The sequence below is a fragment of the Callospermophilus lateralis genome (assembly GCF_048772815.1).
Source record: "Callospermophilus lateralis isolate mCalLat2 chromosome 17 unlocalized genomic scaffold, mCalLat2.hap1 SUPER_17_unloc_3, whole genome shotgun sequence".
Lineage (NCBI taxonomy): Eukaryota > Metazoa > Chordata > Mammalia > Rodentia > Sciuridae > Callospermophilus > Callospermophilus lateralis.
Genome location: NW_027510161.1, coordinates 1,374,887 through 1,391,221, shown reverse-complemented (window position 1 = coordinate 1,391,221; position 16,335 = coordinate 1,374,887). Strand labels below are relative to the sequence as shown.

At 37.4% G+C, this 16,335-nt stretch overlaps 1 pseudogene; it reads left to right on the top strand.

Moving 5' to 3' along the window:
• The first annotated feature begins 10,834 nt into the window (after window positions 1-10,834).
• LOC143386081 (rab5 GDP/GTP exchange factor pseudogene) lies at window positions 10,835-16,031 on the top strand (annotated as a pseudogene).
• Window positions 16,032-16,335: the final 304 nt, after the last annotated feature.

Here is a 16,335-nt window from a genome sequence, read left to right as displayed (position 1 = left end):
CCTCAATTAACTCTGTAAATTAAGGCTGAATTAATATGGTATGTTACCACCTCCCTTTCCAGGGCAAGATGAGCCTGTCTTTCTACCAGTAGTAGTTGAAATCTCCCTGGCCTTCTCACTTGCTGTCTCCAGACTTGGGGAAGGAGGACTTGGTTATGCAGCAACCACTACTCGGAAGCTTGAACAACAACTTTGAGAAGTGGTAGAGGCATCAATCGCCTCTCTCACTTCCCTGCAAAGGCAAATAACATTGATTGCCCAAGTATCACTACAGAACCGTCAAGCCCTAGATCTCCTGACACCAGACAAAGGAGGAACTTGTCTATTCCTGAGAGAAGAATGCTGCTACTACATCAATGAAACTAGATTGGTCAAAAAGAATGTCAACATCCTCCATTGTTTGGGTGAAAACCTTAAACAGCAACAATCAAATGAACGGCTGGCTAAACTCAACCCTCATTACGTGGCTGACTCCCATTCTCACTCCTATATTAGTAATTAGACTTCTATGAATGATTTCTCCCTGCCTCCTCAGCTTCACCTGAAAGCGCATGGGTGAAACTGACAGAGTGACCTACAACCAGATGCTCCTTATGACTACAGTCACCTCCCTTACCAAACCAACATCTGAGCCATCCCCTTCCACACAGTGTCCCTAGCAAGCATGAAGTAGCCAGATGTAATTCTAGACACTATACCATCAAAATTGCTGGGATGTTAGGGGCTTAGAAATGAAGCACAAGACAATCTGTGCATGTGAAAAAACAATCAGGTGCCTACAAACAAGCAGTGATGGTGCCTCAAAACAATTTGTCAATCAGTGGGGTCTCCTGACCAATCCTGGAAGGATATGGATCACAGAAAGATCCCCTGAACAACCTAGGAAGACAAGGAACTCTAAAAACCTCCATTTTGTCCCAAGCCCTCCCTTCCAGACCTGAGCCCAAAAAATTCCAATTCAGCTGAGCCTGGGTGCATTTCTCCCAGACCCATTCTGTTGGACTGGAGGGTCTCTCCCAGAAACCACTCTCAATAAACCCTTATTCAGCTGCTTTTAATCTGCCTCTTTTGATCAGGAGTGCCTGTTCTTGCAAGTTGCATACTTCCAACATACAATGGCATAAATAAATGTTCCCATTCCAAAAAGGAGGAATAGGATATAGAAGAAAAGGATGGAACTAAAACTCAGACAGATATTAGTTTCTGTAACTCCACGTCCACATCTGGGGAATATTGTGATGAGATGTAAACTTCAAAGGGCTTCTGCAGCACCACCTAAATTGCCTTGCTGGTTGTCATCCACATGGTCTCTTTCTTAGGCTGACTCCATCTACAGCCAACAGCTTTCCTAGCAGACATTCCACATTACTGGCATATCTTAATCCCTGGCATCTCCATTCCAGCTTCAGCTTCCCCTTCACAACTTCATGCAGGTCCTCTCAAGGGAATCACGGGGAGATTCCAATACTGCTTTACTTTGCCTGAACACTCAGGTCTTCCTTTGAAATCTCAGTGGAAGTTTCCTTGATCCTCTGGCTACCATCAACTGAAGAGATCTATTTTGCCGTGCCCTTCCACCATGATGTTCTGCCTACCTCAAGGCCTGAAGCTGACTCACCATAGACTGACCTCTAAAACATTGATCTTAAAATAAGCTTTCTCTTCTAAGTTGTTCTTATCAGGTATTTGGGTCACAGTTCCAAAAAGCTAACATCTTCCTCTTTCTCCCATAAAGTACAATCACTACTACTGTGAATATTTGTAATAATAAGAACATGAAATATGAAAAAAAAACAATTATGTTTACTATTTTTAAAAAGCTTTATAAAATACCCAAAATTGCAGATTTTTAACATTGAGAATAACTATTGTTAATATTTTGGCACATGTTCTTTCAGCAATTTTTGAAGTGTGTACAACATAAATGAACATTTTTCCTTTCGGTTGACATACATATTTACTGATTTCTGACTCACTATTTTCTTTTATACTGTATCATGAACATTCTTTCACCATAATTTCTTTATTATTATTTATAATTGCTTATTATTTCATTACTTATTTAAATAATATTGTGTCCAACTTATAAGTATGCTATTTATAGAAGATAAATCATTATGGTCAATTCATGTTTTTAGGATACAATCACCCTTTTAAGTCAATATTTCTTGGTCAGAACCCATTTTGTCAACAGAGGGTATAGCTTCATGCTACAGCAATTTTGCCTAGGATCTACAAAACCTGAAAATGATCACTACCAATGGTGTGGTAGACTTGCAGTCACTTTCCATTAAGATAAAAGCATTAGATAAATAGGAATAATTTTTAATTATGTATATTGTCAATAGTGAGGAGGAAAAACTCAGTATTATATTCTTTCAATTTTGGAAATATAGGTTCACACCTTTTTATATATTCATATATGGAAAGATATACAATAAAATTCAATATCTGATTTTATGTAAATTATAATAGTAAAGAAAGTATTATGGACTTTTTTCCCACTTTGCTGCTCAAAAACACCTTCATTCCTATCTACAGGCAGCAAAATCCTCAGACATTCCTGGGTGTCCCAGACATGAATACTTCAGAGAAACAGCAACAAAATTACCTTGGCCCTGCTTTTTAACTGTCTCTTCATCCTTCACCTTGTAATTAACATTAACCCCTGGAAAATGTTCTTTTACCTGCAGGAGAATTTGAGTTGGTGCCTGAGGACTTCAGTTTATTTTTCAAACTCACTTCAGCATAATTTGTTCTCAAAGCCATCTTGAGAAGAAACCTTCTGCTTTTTTCAGAAATTCCATGCCATCTTTTTCTTAAAACATATTACAAATGATATTCCAGCCTGAGAGCAAATTACTCTACCACTTAACTAGATGTAATAAATAGACACATACCTGAGAGTGAAATCACTGAGGTCTCATCCTCAGGACAACCAGAATGATAATTACAGCCTGCAAACAGTAAATATAGATAAGTGTAACAAAAGTGGGAACTCAAAAGAAATAGGAAGGAAAGGAAAAGAGGAATCAAGCAATTAGAGAAGTCTTTCCTAAGAACCTCATTCCGTAAACTCACCAGGAAAACTGAAATTTGTGCTTTCACATGCAAATGTAACTAATTAGCTAACCAACCTGAGCAACACTTGCTCATATTGCCTTCATGTCATCATGTCTGATTGATCAGACAGCTTTTTTGTGCCACATTCTAAGGTGATCATTATGCAAATCTCACATGACAGCCTCCCCATGTGTAGAGCCACTTTCCTTTAGCATGGTGAGAAATGAGTAGTCTGAAGGTATCCTCTGTGCTCTCTGCTTTCCCTGTTGTTCACAATCAGCACCATCATCAACCTTCATTCATTCATTCATTTTGCTACTGGTCACATCCAACACTCCTGAAAGCCATAATAAAAGAGGATGCAACGTTTATTTCTACACTTATCTCTCCCTTTACCCCCAACATCACCTTAACAACCTGCTCTGGAAGGTACATATGAATATACTTAATGGTTCAGAAAATTAAATGGAATCACGTTTAGAAGAGGATGAATTCAAACTGAGTGCCAAATATGATTTATTTTTCCAAAGGCCAAAATAAAAACAGTCCAAAAACTAAATCTTTCTCTTTTTTTTTATTGGTTATTCAAAACATTACAAAGATTGCAGAATCACATCGGTTACACATCCACATTTTTACATAATGCCATAATAGTAACTGTTGTATTCTGCTACCTTTCCTATCCTCTAATATTCCCCCTCCCCTCCCCTCCCATCTTCTCTCTCTACCCCATGTACTGTAATTCATTTCTCTCCTTATTTTTTCCCATTCCCCTCACAAACTCTTATATGTAATTTTGTATAACAATGAGGGTCTCCTTCCATTTCCATGCAATTTCCCTTTTCTCTCTCTTTCCCTCCCACCTTATGACTCTGTTTAATGTTAATCTTTTCCTCCTGCTCTTCCTCCCTGCTCTGTTCTTAGTTGCTCTCATTATATCAAAGAAGACATTTGGCATTTGTTTTTTAGGGATTGGCTAGCTTCACTTAGCATAATCTGCTCTAATGCCATTCATTTCCCTGCAAATTCCATGATTTTGTCATTTTTTAGTGCTGCGTAGTACTCCATTGTGTATAAATGCCACATTTTTTTATCCATTCAACTATTGAGGGGCATCTGGGTTGGTTCCACAGTCTAGCTATTGTGAACTGTGCTGCTATGAACATCGATGTGGCAGTATCCCTGTAGTATGCTCTTTTAAGGTCTTCAGGGAATAGACCGAGAAGGGCAATAGCTGGGTCAAATGTTGGTTCCATTCCCAGCTTTCCCAGGAATCTCCATACTGCTGTCCATATTGGCCGCACCAATTTGCAGTCCCACCAGCAATGTACAAGCGTACCCTTTTCCCTACATCCTCGCCAGCACTTGTTTTTGTTTGACTTCATAATAGCTGCCAATCTTACTGGAGTGAGATGGTATCTTAGGGTGGTTTTGATTTGCATTTCTCTGACTGCAAGAGATGGTGAGCATTTTTTCATGTACTTGTTGATTGATTGTATGTCCTCCTCTGAGAAGTGTCTGTTCAGGTCCCTGGCCCATTTGTTGATTGGGTTATTTGTTTTCTTATTGTTTAATTTTTTGAGTTCTTTGTATCCTCTGGATATTAGGGCTCTATCTGAATTGTGAGGAGTAAAAATTTGTTCCCATGATATAGGCTTCCTGTTTACATCTCTTATTGTTTCTCTTGCTGAGAAAAAACATTTTAGTTTAAGTAAGTCCCATTTGTTGATTCTTGTTAGTAACTCTTGTGCTATGGGTGTCCCATTAAGGAATTTGGAGCCTGACCCCACAATATGTAGATGGGAGTCAACCTTTTCTTCTATCAGACGCATAGTCTCTGATTTGATATCAAGATCCTTGATCCATTTTGAGTTAACTTTTGTGCATGGCGAGAGAAAGGGATTCAGTTTCATTTTGTTGCATATGGATTTCCAGTTTTCCCAGCACCATTTGTTGAAGATGCTATCCTTCCTCCATTGCATGCTTTTAGCCCCTTTATCGAATATAAGATAGTTGTAATTTTGTGGATTGGTTTCTGTGTCCTCTATTCTATACCATTGGTCCACCCGCCTGTTTTGGTACCAGCAGCATGCTGTTTTTGTTACTATTGCTTTGTAGTACAGTTTGAAATCCGGTATCGCTACACCTCCTGATTCACAGTTCCTGCTTATAATTGCTTTTGCTATTCTGGGTCTTTTATTTTTCCATATGAATTTCATGATTGCTTTATCTATTTCTAGAAGAAATGCCGTTGGGATTTTGATTGGCATTGCATTGAACCTATAGAGAACTTTTGGAAATATCACCATTTTGATAATGTTAGTTCTGCCTATCCATGAACAGGGTATATTTTTCCATCTTCTAAGATCTTCTTGTATTTCTTTCTTTAGGGTTCTGTAGTTTTCATTGTATAAATCTTTCACCTCTTTTGTTAGGTTGATTCCCAAGTATTTTACTATTTTTGAGGATATTGATAATGGGGTGGTTTTCCTCATTTCCAGTTCAGAAGATTTGTCGCTGATATACAGGAATGCCTTTGATTTATGTGTGTTGATTTTTTATCCTGCCACTTTGCTGAATTCATTTATTAGCTCTAGTAGTTTCTTTGTAGACCCTTTTGTGTCTTCTAGGTATAGGATCATATCATCCGCAAATAGTGATAATTTAAGTTCTTCTTTTCCTATCTTAATGCCTTTAACTTCTTTTGTCTGTCTAATTGCTCTGGCCAGTATTTTGAGAACTATATTGAATAGAAGTGGTGAGAGAGGGCACCCCTGTCTTGTTCCAGATTTTAGAGGGAATGCCTTCAGTTTTTTTTTCATTTAGAATGATGCTAGCCTGAGGCTTTGCATATATAGCTTTTACAATTTTGAGGTAAGTTCCTGTTATCCCTAGCTTCTCTAATGTTTTGAACATAAAGGGATGCTGTACTTTGTTGAATGCTTTTTCTGCATCTATCGAGATGAAAATATGGTTCTTATCTTTAAGTCTATTGATGTGGTGAATAACGTTTATTGATTTCCATATATTGAACCAGCCTTGCATCCCAGGGATGAATCCTACTTGATCATGGTGCACGATCTTTTTGATATGTTTTTGTATCTGATTTGCCAGAATTTTATTGAGGATTTTTGCATCTAAATTCATTAGGGATATTGGTCTGTAGTTTTTGTTCTTTGAGGTGTCCTTATCTGGTTTGGGAATCAGGGTGATATTGGCCTCATAGAATGAATTTAGAAGTTCTCCCTCTTTTTCTATCTCCTGAAATAGATTGTGGAGTATTGGTATTAGTTCTTCTTTAAAGTTCTTGTAAAACTCTCCTGTATACCCATCCGGTCCTGGGCTTTTCTTGGTTGGTAGTCTTTTGATGGCTTCTTCTATTTCCTCACTTGATATTGGTCTGTTTAGGTTGTTTATATCCTCCTGACTCAATCTGGGTAGTTCATATGTCTCAAGGAATTTATCAATGCCTTCATTATCTTCTATTTTATTAGAGTATAGGGTTTCAAAATAATTTCTAATTTTCTTCTGTATTTCTGAATTGTCTGTTTTGATGTTGCATTTTTCATCCCGTAAGCTAGTAATTTGGGTTCTCTCTCTTCTTCTCTTTGTTAGCATAGCTAGTGGTCCATCAATCTTATTTATTTTTTCAAAGAACCAACTTTTAGTTTTGTCAATTTTTTTGATTATTTCTTTTGTTTCGATTTCATTGATTTCAGCTCTAATTTTCATTATTTCTTGCCTTCTACTGTATTTGCTGCTGATCTGTTCTTCTTTTTCTAAGGTTTCAAGGTGTAGTATGAGGTCATTTATTTGTTGGATTTTCCTTCTTTTAAGGAATGAACTCCATGAAATGAATTTTACTCTTAGTACTGCCTTCAGAGTGTCCCAAAGATTTCGATATGTTGTGTCTGAGTTTTTGTTTACCTCTAAGAATTTTTTAATTTTCTCTTTGATGTTTTCTGTAACCCTTTGTTCATTCAGTAGCATATTGTTTAATCTCCATGTGATGTAGGATTTTTCCTTTCTCATTTTATTATTGAATCCAATTTCATTCCATTATGATCAGATAAAATGCATGGTAGTATCTCAACTCCTTTGTAATTGCTAAGATTTTCCCTGTGACATAATATATGGTCTATTTTTGAGAAGGATCCATGTGCTGCTGAGAAGAAAGTGTATCCGCTTGATGTTGGGTGGTATATTCTGTATACATCAATTAAGTCTAAATTATTAATTGTATTATTGAGCTCTATGGTTTCTTTATTCAACTTTTGTTTGGAGGATCTGTCCAGTGGTGAGAGAGGTGTGATAAAATCTCCCATGATTATTGTGTTGTGGTCTATTAGACTCTTGAACTTGAGAAGAGTTTGTTTGATGAATGTAGCTGCACCATTGTTTGGGGCATATATATTAATGATCGTCAAGTCTTGTTGGTGTATGGTTCCCTTGAGCAATATGTAGTGTCCTTGTTTATCCCTTTTGATTAACTTTGGCTTAAAGTCTATTTTATTTGATACAAGTATGGACACCCCTGCTTGCTTCCGGGGTCCATATGAGTGATATGATTTTTCCCAACCTTTCACCTTCAGTCTGTGTATGTCTTTTCCTAACAGATTAGTCTCCTGTAGGCAGCATATTGTTGGATCTTTTTTTTTTAATCCATTCTACTAGCCTATGTCTTTTGATTGGTGCATTTAAGCCATTAACATTTAGGGTTACTATTGAGATATGGTTTGTACTTCCAGCCATATTTGTTTATTTATGTTACTTAACATGATTTGTTTTTCCTCTATCCTTACTTTTTCCTTTACTGTACTACCTCCCACTGTTGGTTTTCATTGTTATTTTCCATTTCCACTTCCTGTAATGTTTTGCCAAGGATGTTTTGAAGAGCTGGTTTTCTAGCTGTAAATTATTTTAAGTTTTGTTTATCATGGAAGATTTTTATTTCATCTTCAATCCTGAAGCTTAATTTCACTGGATACATGATTCTTGGTTGGAACCCTTTTTCTTTCAGCATTTGAAATAAGTTGGTCCAGGATCTTCTAGTTTTCAGAGTCTGTGTTGAAACATCAGCTGTTATCCTGATTGGTTTACCACTAAATGTAATCTGCTTCCTCTCTCTTGTGGCTTTTAAGATTCTCTCCTTATTCTGTATGTCGGGCATCTTCATTATTATGTGTCTTGTTGTGGATCTCTTATTATTTTGTACATTCAGTGTCCTGTAGGCTTCTAGTATTTGGATTTCTTTTTCATTCTTTAAGTCTGGGAAGTTTTCTAGTATTATTTCATTGAATAGATTGCTCATTCCCTTAGTTTGGACCTCTGTACCCTCTTGTATCCCAGACCGGAGGAGGAAAGATGCCAGGCGCCCAGCCAGACCGGAGGAGGACAGACACCAGGCACTCAGCCAGACTGGAGGAGGAAGACGCCAGGTGCCTAGCCAGACCAAAGGAGGAAGTCCGGCCCTGACCCAAGTGCTAGTCCAGAGGAAGCCCATCAACCCTTAAAACCCATCAAAGGGGGTGTGGCTACCAGCATGGTTCTGCGGCTGATCCAGGTACCCGGTTTCCAACTCCCCCACCCATAGCTGCGATAACTCAAAATATTTCCCACAAGCTTTGGGGGGTTGTAGCTATCAATGCAAAACAACAACTGTTCAGGCACCTGGTTTCTACCTCAGAGACTAGAGTAGGGAAGATACAGGTGGAAGCTCATTTTCTTTCACACTGGCTATACCCACCACCCTGAATGCAGAGGCTCAAGCTAGGAATAGGCAACACCACCTAGTGGAAGCAAGGAAAACAGTGTTCTGAGATACTTTTTTTTTCTTTTCTTCTCTTTCTTTCTCTCTTTTCTTCTCTCTCTTCTACAACTTCAGCATATGTGAAAGAACTGTGCATGAACAACTGAATTACCAAAGTAATATAATATAGAGGAATTGCATATACCTTACCTTCCCCCCATTTTTTTCTTTTTTTCTATCTTACTTTCCTTTTCCTTCTCTTATTTCTCTTTTCTTCCTTGTTATTATTTTTTTTTCTTTTTTTCATTCGTATTCTCTCGATCCCACTTTCAATCTCCTAACTTATGCTATCTATACATAGGGTAACTATCTAAATAGATAGGAGGTTGAGTCTACCTATACATTCTTCCATAAATTACCAGTCTAGTGGTTAGAATTCTCCAAAGGTGCTAAGTTAGTTTAACCTCATACCCTCACTCCTTTCCCTCTAAGTATAACATCCTTCATCTGAAATTAAGCTTTCTATATGCCACCAGATATGGTATGCCTTTTAAGAAACTAATAAATATATTCTTAAGTAATAATGAAATCCAATATCTATAGTCTTAGAATCTAACTATAAATGTATTAATAATGAAAACTTGTGATTAGATAATGTACTGTTGATATTGGGAACTGTTAACATTGTCTTTCTCCGCAAAACAGGGATTTTGGAGCTATACAAGAACAATACTAATATATAAGGGGAAAAACATTAGCACAACAGTTTCACAAAGCTAGAAAGAATCATGAGCAGTATGAAAAGACAAGGAAAGAAAGGACCACAAACAATACAGCTCAATTCAACATTAGATGAGGTAATATCTGCAACTGATAGAATGTCAGACAAAGAGTTCAGGATATACATGCTTCAGATGATCTGGAGTCTCAAGAAAGACATTATACAGCAAATTCAGACAATGAAAAATCACTTTGACAATAAATTACATAAACAAATCCAAGAAGCAAAAGATCAACTCTATAGGGAGATAGAGGATATAAAAAACAAACAAACAGAAATCCTGGAAATGCAGGAAACAATAAACCAAATTAAAAACTCAAATGAGAGTATTACCAGCATAGTAGAACACTTAGAAGATAAACTTCAGACAACGAAGACAAAGTTTTTCAACTTGAAAAGAACATAGACAGCTCAGCGAGAATGTTAAGAAATCATGAGCAGAACATCCAAGAATTATGGGATAACATCAAGAAAACTAAATCTTTCATGTGGGATTATTTCAAAGGGCTGCTCTCAACTCAAGCCCTGGTTCTTTGCCTCAGTTCACCCCAAATGATTTGCCTTCTTTTAATAACCCCTACCTAACTCTTTTTTCTCTTATATCTATCTTCCTCTTTCCACATCTTTTCCTCTCTCTCACCTCTATATTTATTTCCATTCTATTTCTACATTTATTTCATATCAACTATACTGAAAACACTAAAATCACAGTAATACCCCTAATTGTAATTCAATGCCTCAGATTTTATTTTCATTTACTTAATTTCCACATTTGTTCCACACTTAAGTGACATAAAGAAATCTGTGTTTGTTATCTTTAACTTTTCACTTATTTGTTAACTTGTTTGATTATTCTCTGTATGTTACCATTTGCTCATCTTGTGCCATCATTCCCTAAGATACTCTTTTCCCTGATAAATTCCATACTCCTTAATCTAATCTCCTATTCCCTACCCTGAAGCCCTCTTAGCTCTAAATGGGTGTTCCCACATAGGACCAGCCAACCATACCCCACAAAATGAACATTCTGCTCACTTCGCTGAAGTTCTGACCCTGTGCTAAGCCACACCTCAAATTTACAGCATATATGAAAAAGAGAGTCAGTATCCTACAAGATAGTGTTCACCTGAACATGCTAGTCCAAGACCACTCATATGGTTCTCTTAATTTGGCTGCTTTCTTGAGAATAGAGAGGAGTGTTTCAGGGATATAGTGTATTGCTGCTCTAATTTTCTTTAAGGATGAATCAGATCAGATTTTTAAAGCTTATCTCTACCTACTTTGGTCTGCCTGAGCTCTCACACCCACACAAGTTTACTCCCATGGATGGAAGTCCTTACCAGGTAAGGATCAATTTCCCTTCTGGGGTTTGCCTCCATGTGGAGAGCTCCCTTATCCAGCTCAGTTTCTGAAAGCCACACCATGTCTGTCTTCTGTGTAGATACTTTTCTCATCCTGCTTGGGCTTTGATATCCCATGCCAGGTCCTCCACTTCCAGGAAGAATGCCTTCTTGAAACAATCAAGAACATGGACAGAGATCCTACAGATTGGGAGAAAACCTTCACCACCAGTACCTCACATAAAGGCATTAAATTCAGGATATACCAAAAAAAACCTCAAAAATTATTAACTCAGAGCTGGGCTCAGTGGAACATACCTATAATCCCAGGAGCTAAGACAGGAGGATCACGAGTTTAAAGTCAACCTCAGCAAACAGGCACTAACCAACTCAGTGAGACCCTGTCTCTAAGTTAAAAAATAAATAAATAAAAATAGGGCTGAAGATGTTGTTTAATGGTCAGGCACTCCCAAGTTCAATCCTCAGTACCAAAAAACAAAAGGCTTAACACAGAAATATGAATAAACCAGTCAATAAATGGGCAAAACAAACATTTCACAGAAAAAGAAATACAAATAGTCAAAAAATATATTTAAAAGTGTTCAATATCTCTAGCAAGTAGAGAAATGTAAATTAAAAATACACCAAGATTTCATCCTATTTCAGTCAGAATGGCATTTATAAAGAATACATGTAACAATAAGTATTGGTGAGGATGTGGGATAAATTTACTCTCCTACATTGCTGGTGGGACTTCAAATAGGTTCAAACACTCTGGAAAGCAGTATGGAGATTCCATAGAAAACTTGGAATGGAAACATTTGATACAGTTATAGCACTCCTCAACATATATGCAAATGACAGCATACTACAGAGATGCAGCCACATTCATGTTTATAGCAGCTCAAGTCACAATAGGTAAGCTATAGAAACAACCTGCAATGGATGAATGGACAAAGAAAATGTGGCATATAAACACAATGGAATATTACTCAGCAATAAAGAAGAATTAAATAATGATATTTTCCAGTAAATGGATAGAACTGGAGAATATCATGCTAACTGAAATAAGCCAATCCCCCAAAAAACAAAAGCCAAATGTTCTCTATAATTTGTTGATGCAAACCCAAAATAAGAGAGGTTGGAGAGGGAAATAATAGAAATAGATTGGACTAGCAAAGGGGGACAAAGGGAAGGGAGGGGGGTGGTGAATAGGAAAGACATTCAAATTAATTGGTCATAACTTTCCTAGGTTTGTATTTGTATATATGACCAGTATAACTCCACATCTTGTATGATCACAAGAGTGTGAACCTAAATAGAATAAGTTATACTTTATGTATATATATTATATATATATATATATATATATATATATATATATATATATATATATATATTTATGTATATACTTTATGTGTGTGTGTATATATATATATATATATATATATATATATATATTATACTTTTCGTGTATATATATATATATATATATATATATATTCTGCCAAAATACATTTTTCATTCTACTGTTATGTAGAACAAATTAAAAAAAAAAAAACATAGCAAAAAAATTTAATTGCCTTCTTTACCTTGCTTATGTGATGAGTTCCAACACTGGACTGTCTACATGCAGACACCCTCTTTACCCTGCCTGGTCTCTGAAACCCACACAGGATTACCCTCTGCAAGGATGATGTCCTCACCCCACTTAGTCAATGAATCCCAACCAACATTGGAACAAACATTGTTCAGCAGTGTCTACTTGCTTCTCCCAGATGCTGAGATTTCATGCCAGGCTGCATCTCTCCAGGGACTCACTCCTCACCCAAAAGGGGGCTCTGACTTCTCACAAAAAATGACTTCATGCATGAATGACTTCCAAACCCTGCTTAATTTACATTCCCCATACCTCACCACACCACCACATAGATGGCCTCTTCTCACAGGCTGACAACTCACACCAGCTTTCCACTATTTGGGACACCTCCTCAATTCTCCTGTCCTCTGCTATTCTGCTATGGACCACTGCCACTTGTGGACATCCTCCTCACCATGCTCAGGCTCTGATTATCCACACCAGAATACACTCCCACCACACCATGGTGAAATTTTCTTCACTTTTCATGGGATCCAATACCACTGTCAAGCCAAACAACTTCATTGTCACCTTTCCCTGCTTGAGATCTAAGGTCTTGTTCTACATTACACCTGCTCAACCCATCCTACAGCAAACACCTACTTTGCCCTGTCTCATCTAGTGCTTAATTTAAGACTGAAAAAATTAGTAGGAAAAGGGTGCTACAATGTACAAAGGAGTCTTATGTTCTCTACAATTAATTTTTGGACTTCACAAAGTACATGCAGTTAGAGGGTTGTGCATACACATACCCTCCTCCCAATAATAATAACTGATTCTAAGAGGCTTTCTCATCCAAATTCCTTAAGCAAAATAGGTTTACAAAGTTATATCTCTCTCCCTAGAATAAATCACATTGCAAATAGATTACATTGTATCAGAAACAACGCCTAAAGCTGAGTGGCTTAGAACATTTATTTCCCATACACATTACATGTGGGCTTAGGATGTAGATCCTAAACTGACTATAACTTGACTTGTATCCTTTCTGAATGTTTTCTCATCCTAGAACGCAGGTGGGAGGCATGGTGAGGAGGATGTGCAGTGTACAAAAGCACAGTACCAGGGTATAAATGATTGAGAAGGTATCCACAATCATTGAGTGACTCCTTGTAAGCTGAATTGTGCAGTAGCATCCTCAGTTTGGATCAAGTGCATATTATATTCACTCTGATCTTTTGACCAATGGATGTCACCTGGATAAACCTGTGAAAGGGCAGAAAAAAAGAAAGTCCACCCATAGGAAGACATGTCAATAGCATCAAAGCTTAATCCTTTCTCAGAGAAGAATATAAACACTTGGGAATGGTGATGGAATCTATGCTTAAATCCTTTAAATTATATGGTCAACAGATTTTTTTAGTGAACTTTAAAATTGAGCATGGGTGCCCTAGTTGTTAAAAAAATAGAAAAAACTGGGGAAGAAAAATAAAATACTAGAACTTCTATTTATATTTCCTTGTGATTTTAAGAAAAATAGTCTTCACTAATATTTTATGGATTTACTATCACATGCCTGTCATGTATGTTATGTGACCTCTCATGAGGGAGACATGGAAGTTCCTAAATGTTATGTTGTATCTTTCATGTTGCCTTTTGTGCTACATGTTGCTTTGTGAGCTTTTTGTAAGTAAAAGTCATGTGCTGCAAATTTTGCTCACTTTTTCGAGTGTTGTGTATAGTTTTCCAATCATATGCTAGTTAGCACATCTTTAATTAAGCATGCAAGCACATGTACACACAACCCATGCTCCCTGGGCAAACAAAATGTTCTAACAACAATTGAGAGGCAACTACATTATAAAAGACACATGTACCTGGGAGGGACAATTTGGAAAAATGAACACAGAAAAAAATGTTATTGCCACATTGTGATTTTTTGTTTAATGTGGGGATACAGTTATCCACCTTCATTTTTTAAATCCTAAAAATAGAGGTCTTCATTAGACCACCACCTCTCCCCATGTTTCAAAATCAATTCAAATTGTATTAAAGACCTAAATTTATCACCTAAAACTATAAAACTACAAGAAAAACAAAGGGGAAATAAATTCAGTACATCCATAGAAGAAAATATTTTTTGGATAACACCCCAAAAGCACTGACAGTAAAGGAAACATAACATTATGTCAAGGAAGCAACACAGGAAACAACAGAGTAAAGATACAACCTACAGAGGAGGAGAAAATATTTTTCAATTAATTTTCTGACAGGAATTACTACAAGAATGAATAAAGATTTCAGAAACACAACAATAAAATATAAATTGTTCAATTAAAAATAGGCTTTCTGAACACACATTTCTTAAAATTAAAAAAAATGCCAATTATTCAATGTACAGGAAAACATTTCAGTGTCACTAACCATCAAGCAAAATGCAAATCAAAACCACAGTGAGGCACCTCCTGGAGCTGCACCAGGGGAGGTGGTGCTGACACCAGGAGCCGCCCAGCAGGAAGAGGATAAGCCTGAAGTCTGAGCACCTAGAAATTCACAGGGACTAGTTGGAGGTCCTGTGCAAGAAGGGTTGTGGATATTATGGCAACCCTGCCTGGCAGGGCTTCTGCTCCCAGTGCTGGAGAGAGGAGTACCACAGAGCCCAGCAGAAGCAGATCCAGAAGGACTGGGAGCTGGCTGAAGGACTTCAGCAGGAGGAGGAAGAGGCCTTTGCCAGCAGCAATCAGAGCAGCAGGGGTGCCCTTCATCACATTTTCCAAATTTGAAGAAAACAAAACCAGTGGAAAGATCCACAAGGTAACCACAGTGAAGAAATCCTTCAGTGCTTCTTCCAGAGTTGGATCAAGAAGATCAGAAATTCATGAAGCAAAAGCTCCCACTCCTTTCATAAACTGGAAAACCAACATTGAAACAGGGCCAAAGGAGCTCATAGAGTTTCTCAAGACCTTCCACAAAATCAAACAAGAGATCCATAAGCAGACCAAGAAGTTTGGGGAATGATTTATTACAAAAAGGATTCAGGCATTGAGGAGCATTCAGAGTGTACTCAGGAGTTTTACCAGAATGTGGTGGAAAGAATACTGACTTGTGGAAAAGTGCCTCCAGAAACAGTTGAGAAGATAATGGATCAAATGGAGAAGTACATTATAACTCACCTCTATAAATATGGGTTCTGTTCAGAAGCCACTGATAATAGGAAAGACCACACCATTTAGAAGAAGATAAGGTATCACTGATATGGATACAAATACTGTGCCCACGATAAGCTGGTCTGCATCACCAGGTGTAGCAAGCACATCTTCAACATCATCAAGATCACCAACAATGAGCCTGCTTCTGCAGGTGACTTGAGCCTTCTTCTACTTCTTTCCCAATCTCATCTACATTGTGCTGAATGGCAAACCCACCACACTTGTAGTCCTACATCCAGTACATCACCTTCTTCTGAAATCCCAGCTGGCTGATGACGGGGAGGACAGATACTATTTCACCAATCTATGATGTGCTATGGCTGTCATTGAGAAATTGAATAACCAGTCTTGGAATCCAAGTCACATGGATTTTGATTTCTACATGTCTATCCAGACCACTCTCAGGAGGCAAGAACCCAAGAGTTGGTCTCCTGATGCTTGCTTAGATGTGAAGCAGATGTATAAGATCTTAGACCTCCTGTCTCAATTGAATGAAAGACAAGAAAGAATCACCAATAAAGCCACAAAACTTAACAAAGACTTAATAGATTTCAAAAGAAATTCAAGATATTGTGGAGAAATATGCACTTTAAATTAAGCCCCAAAGTCAACCG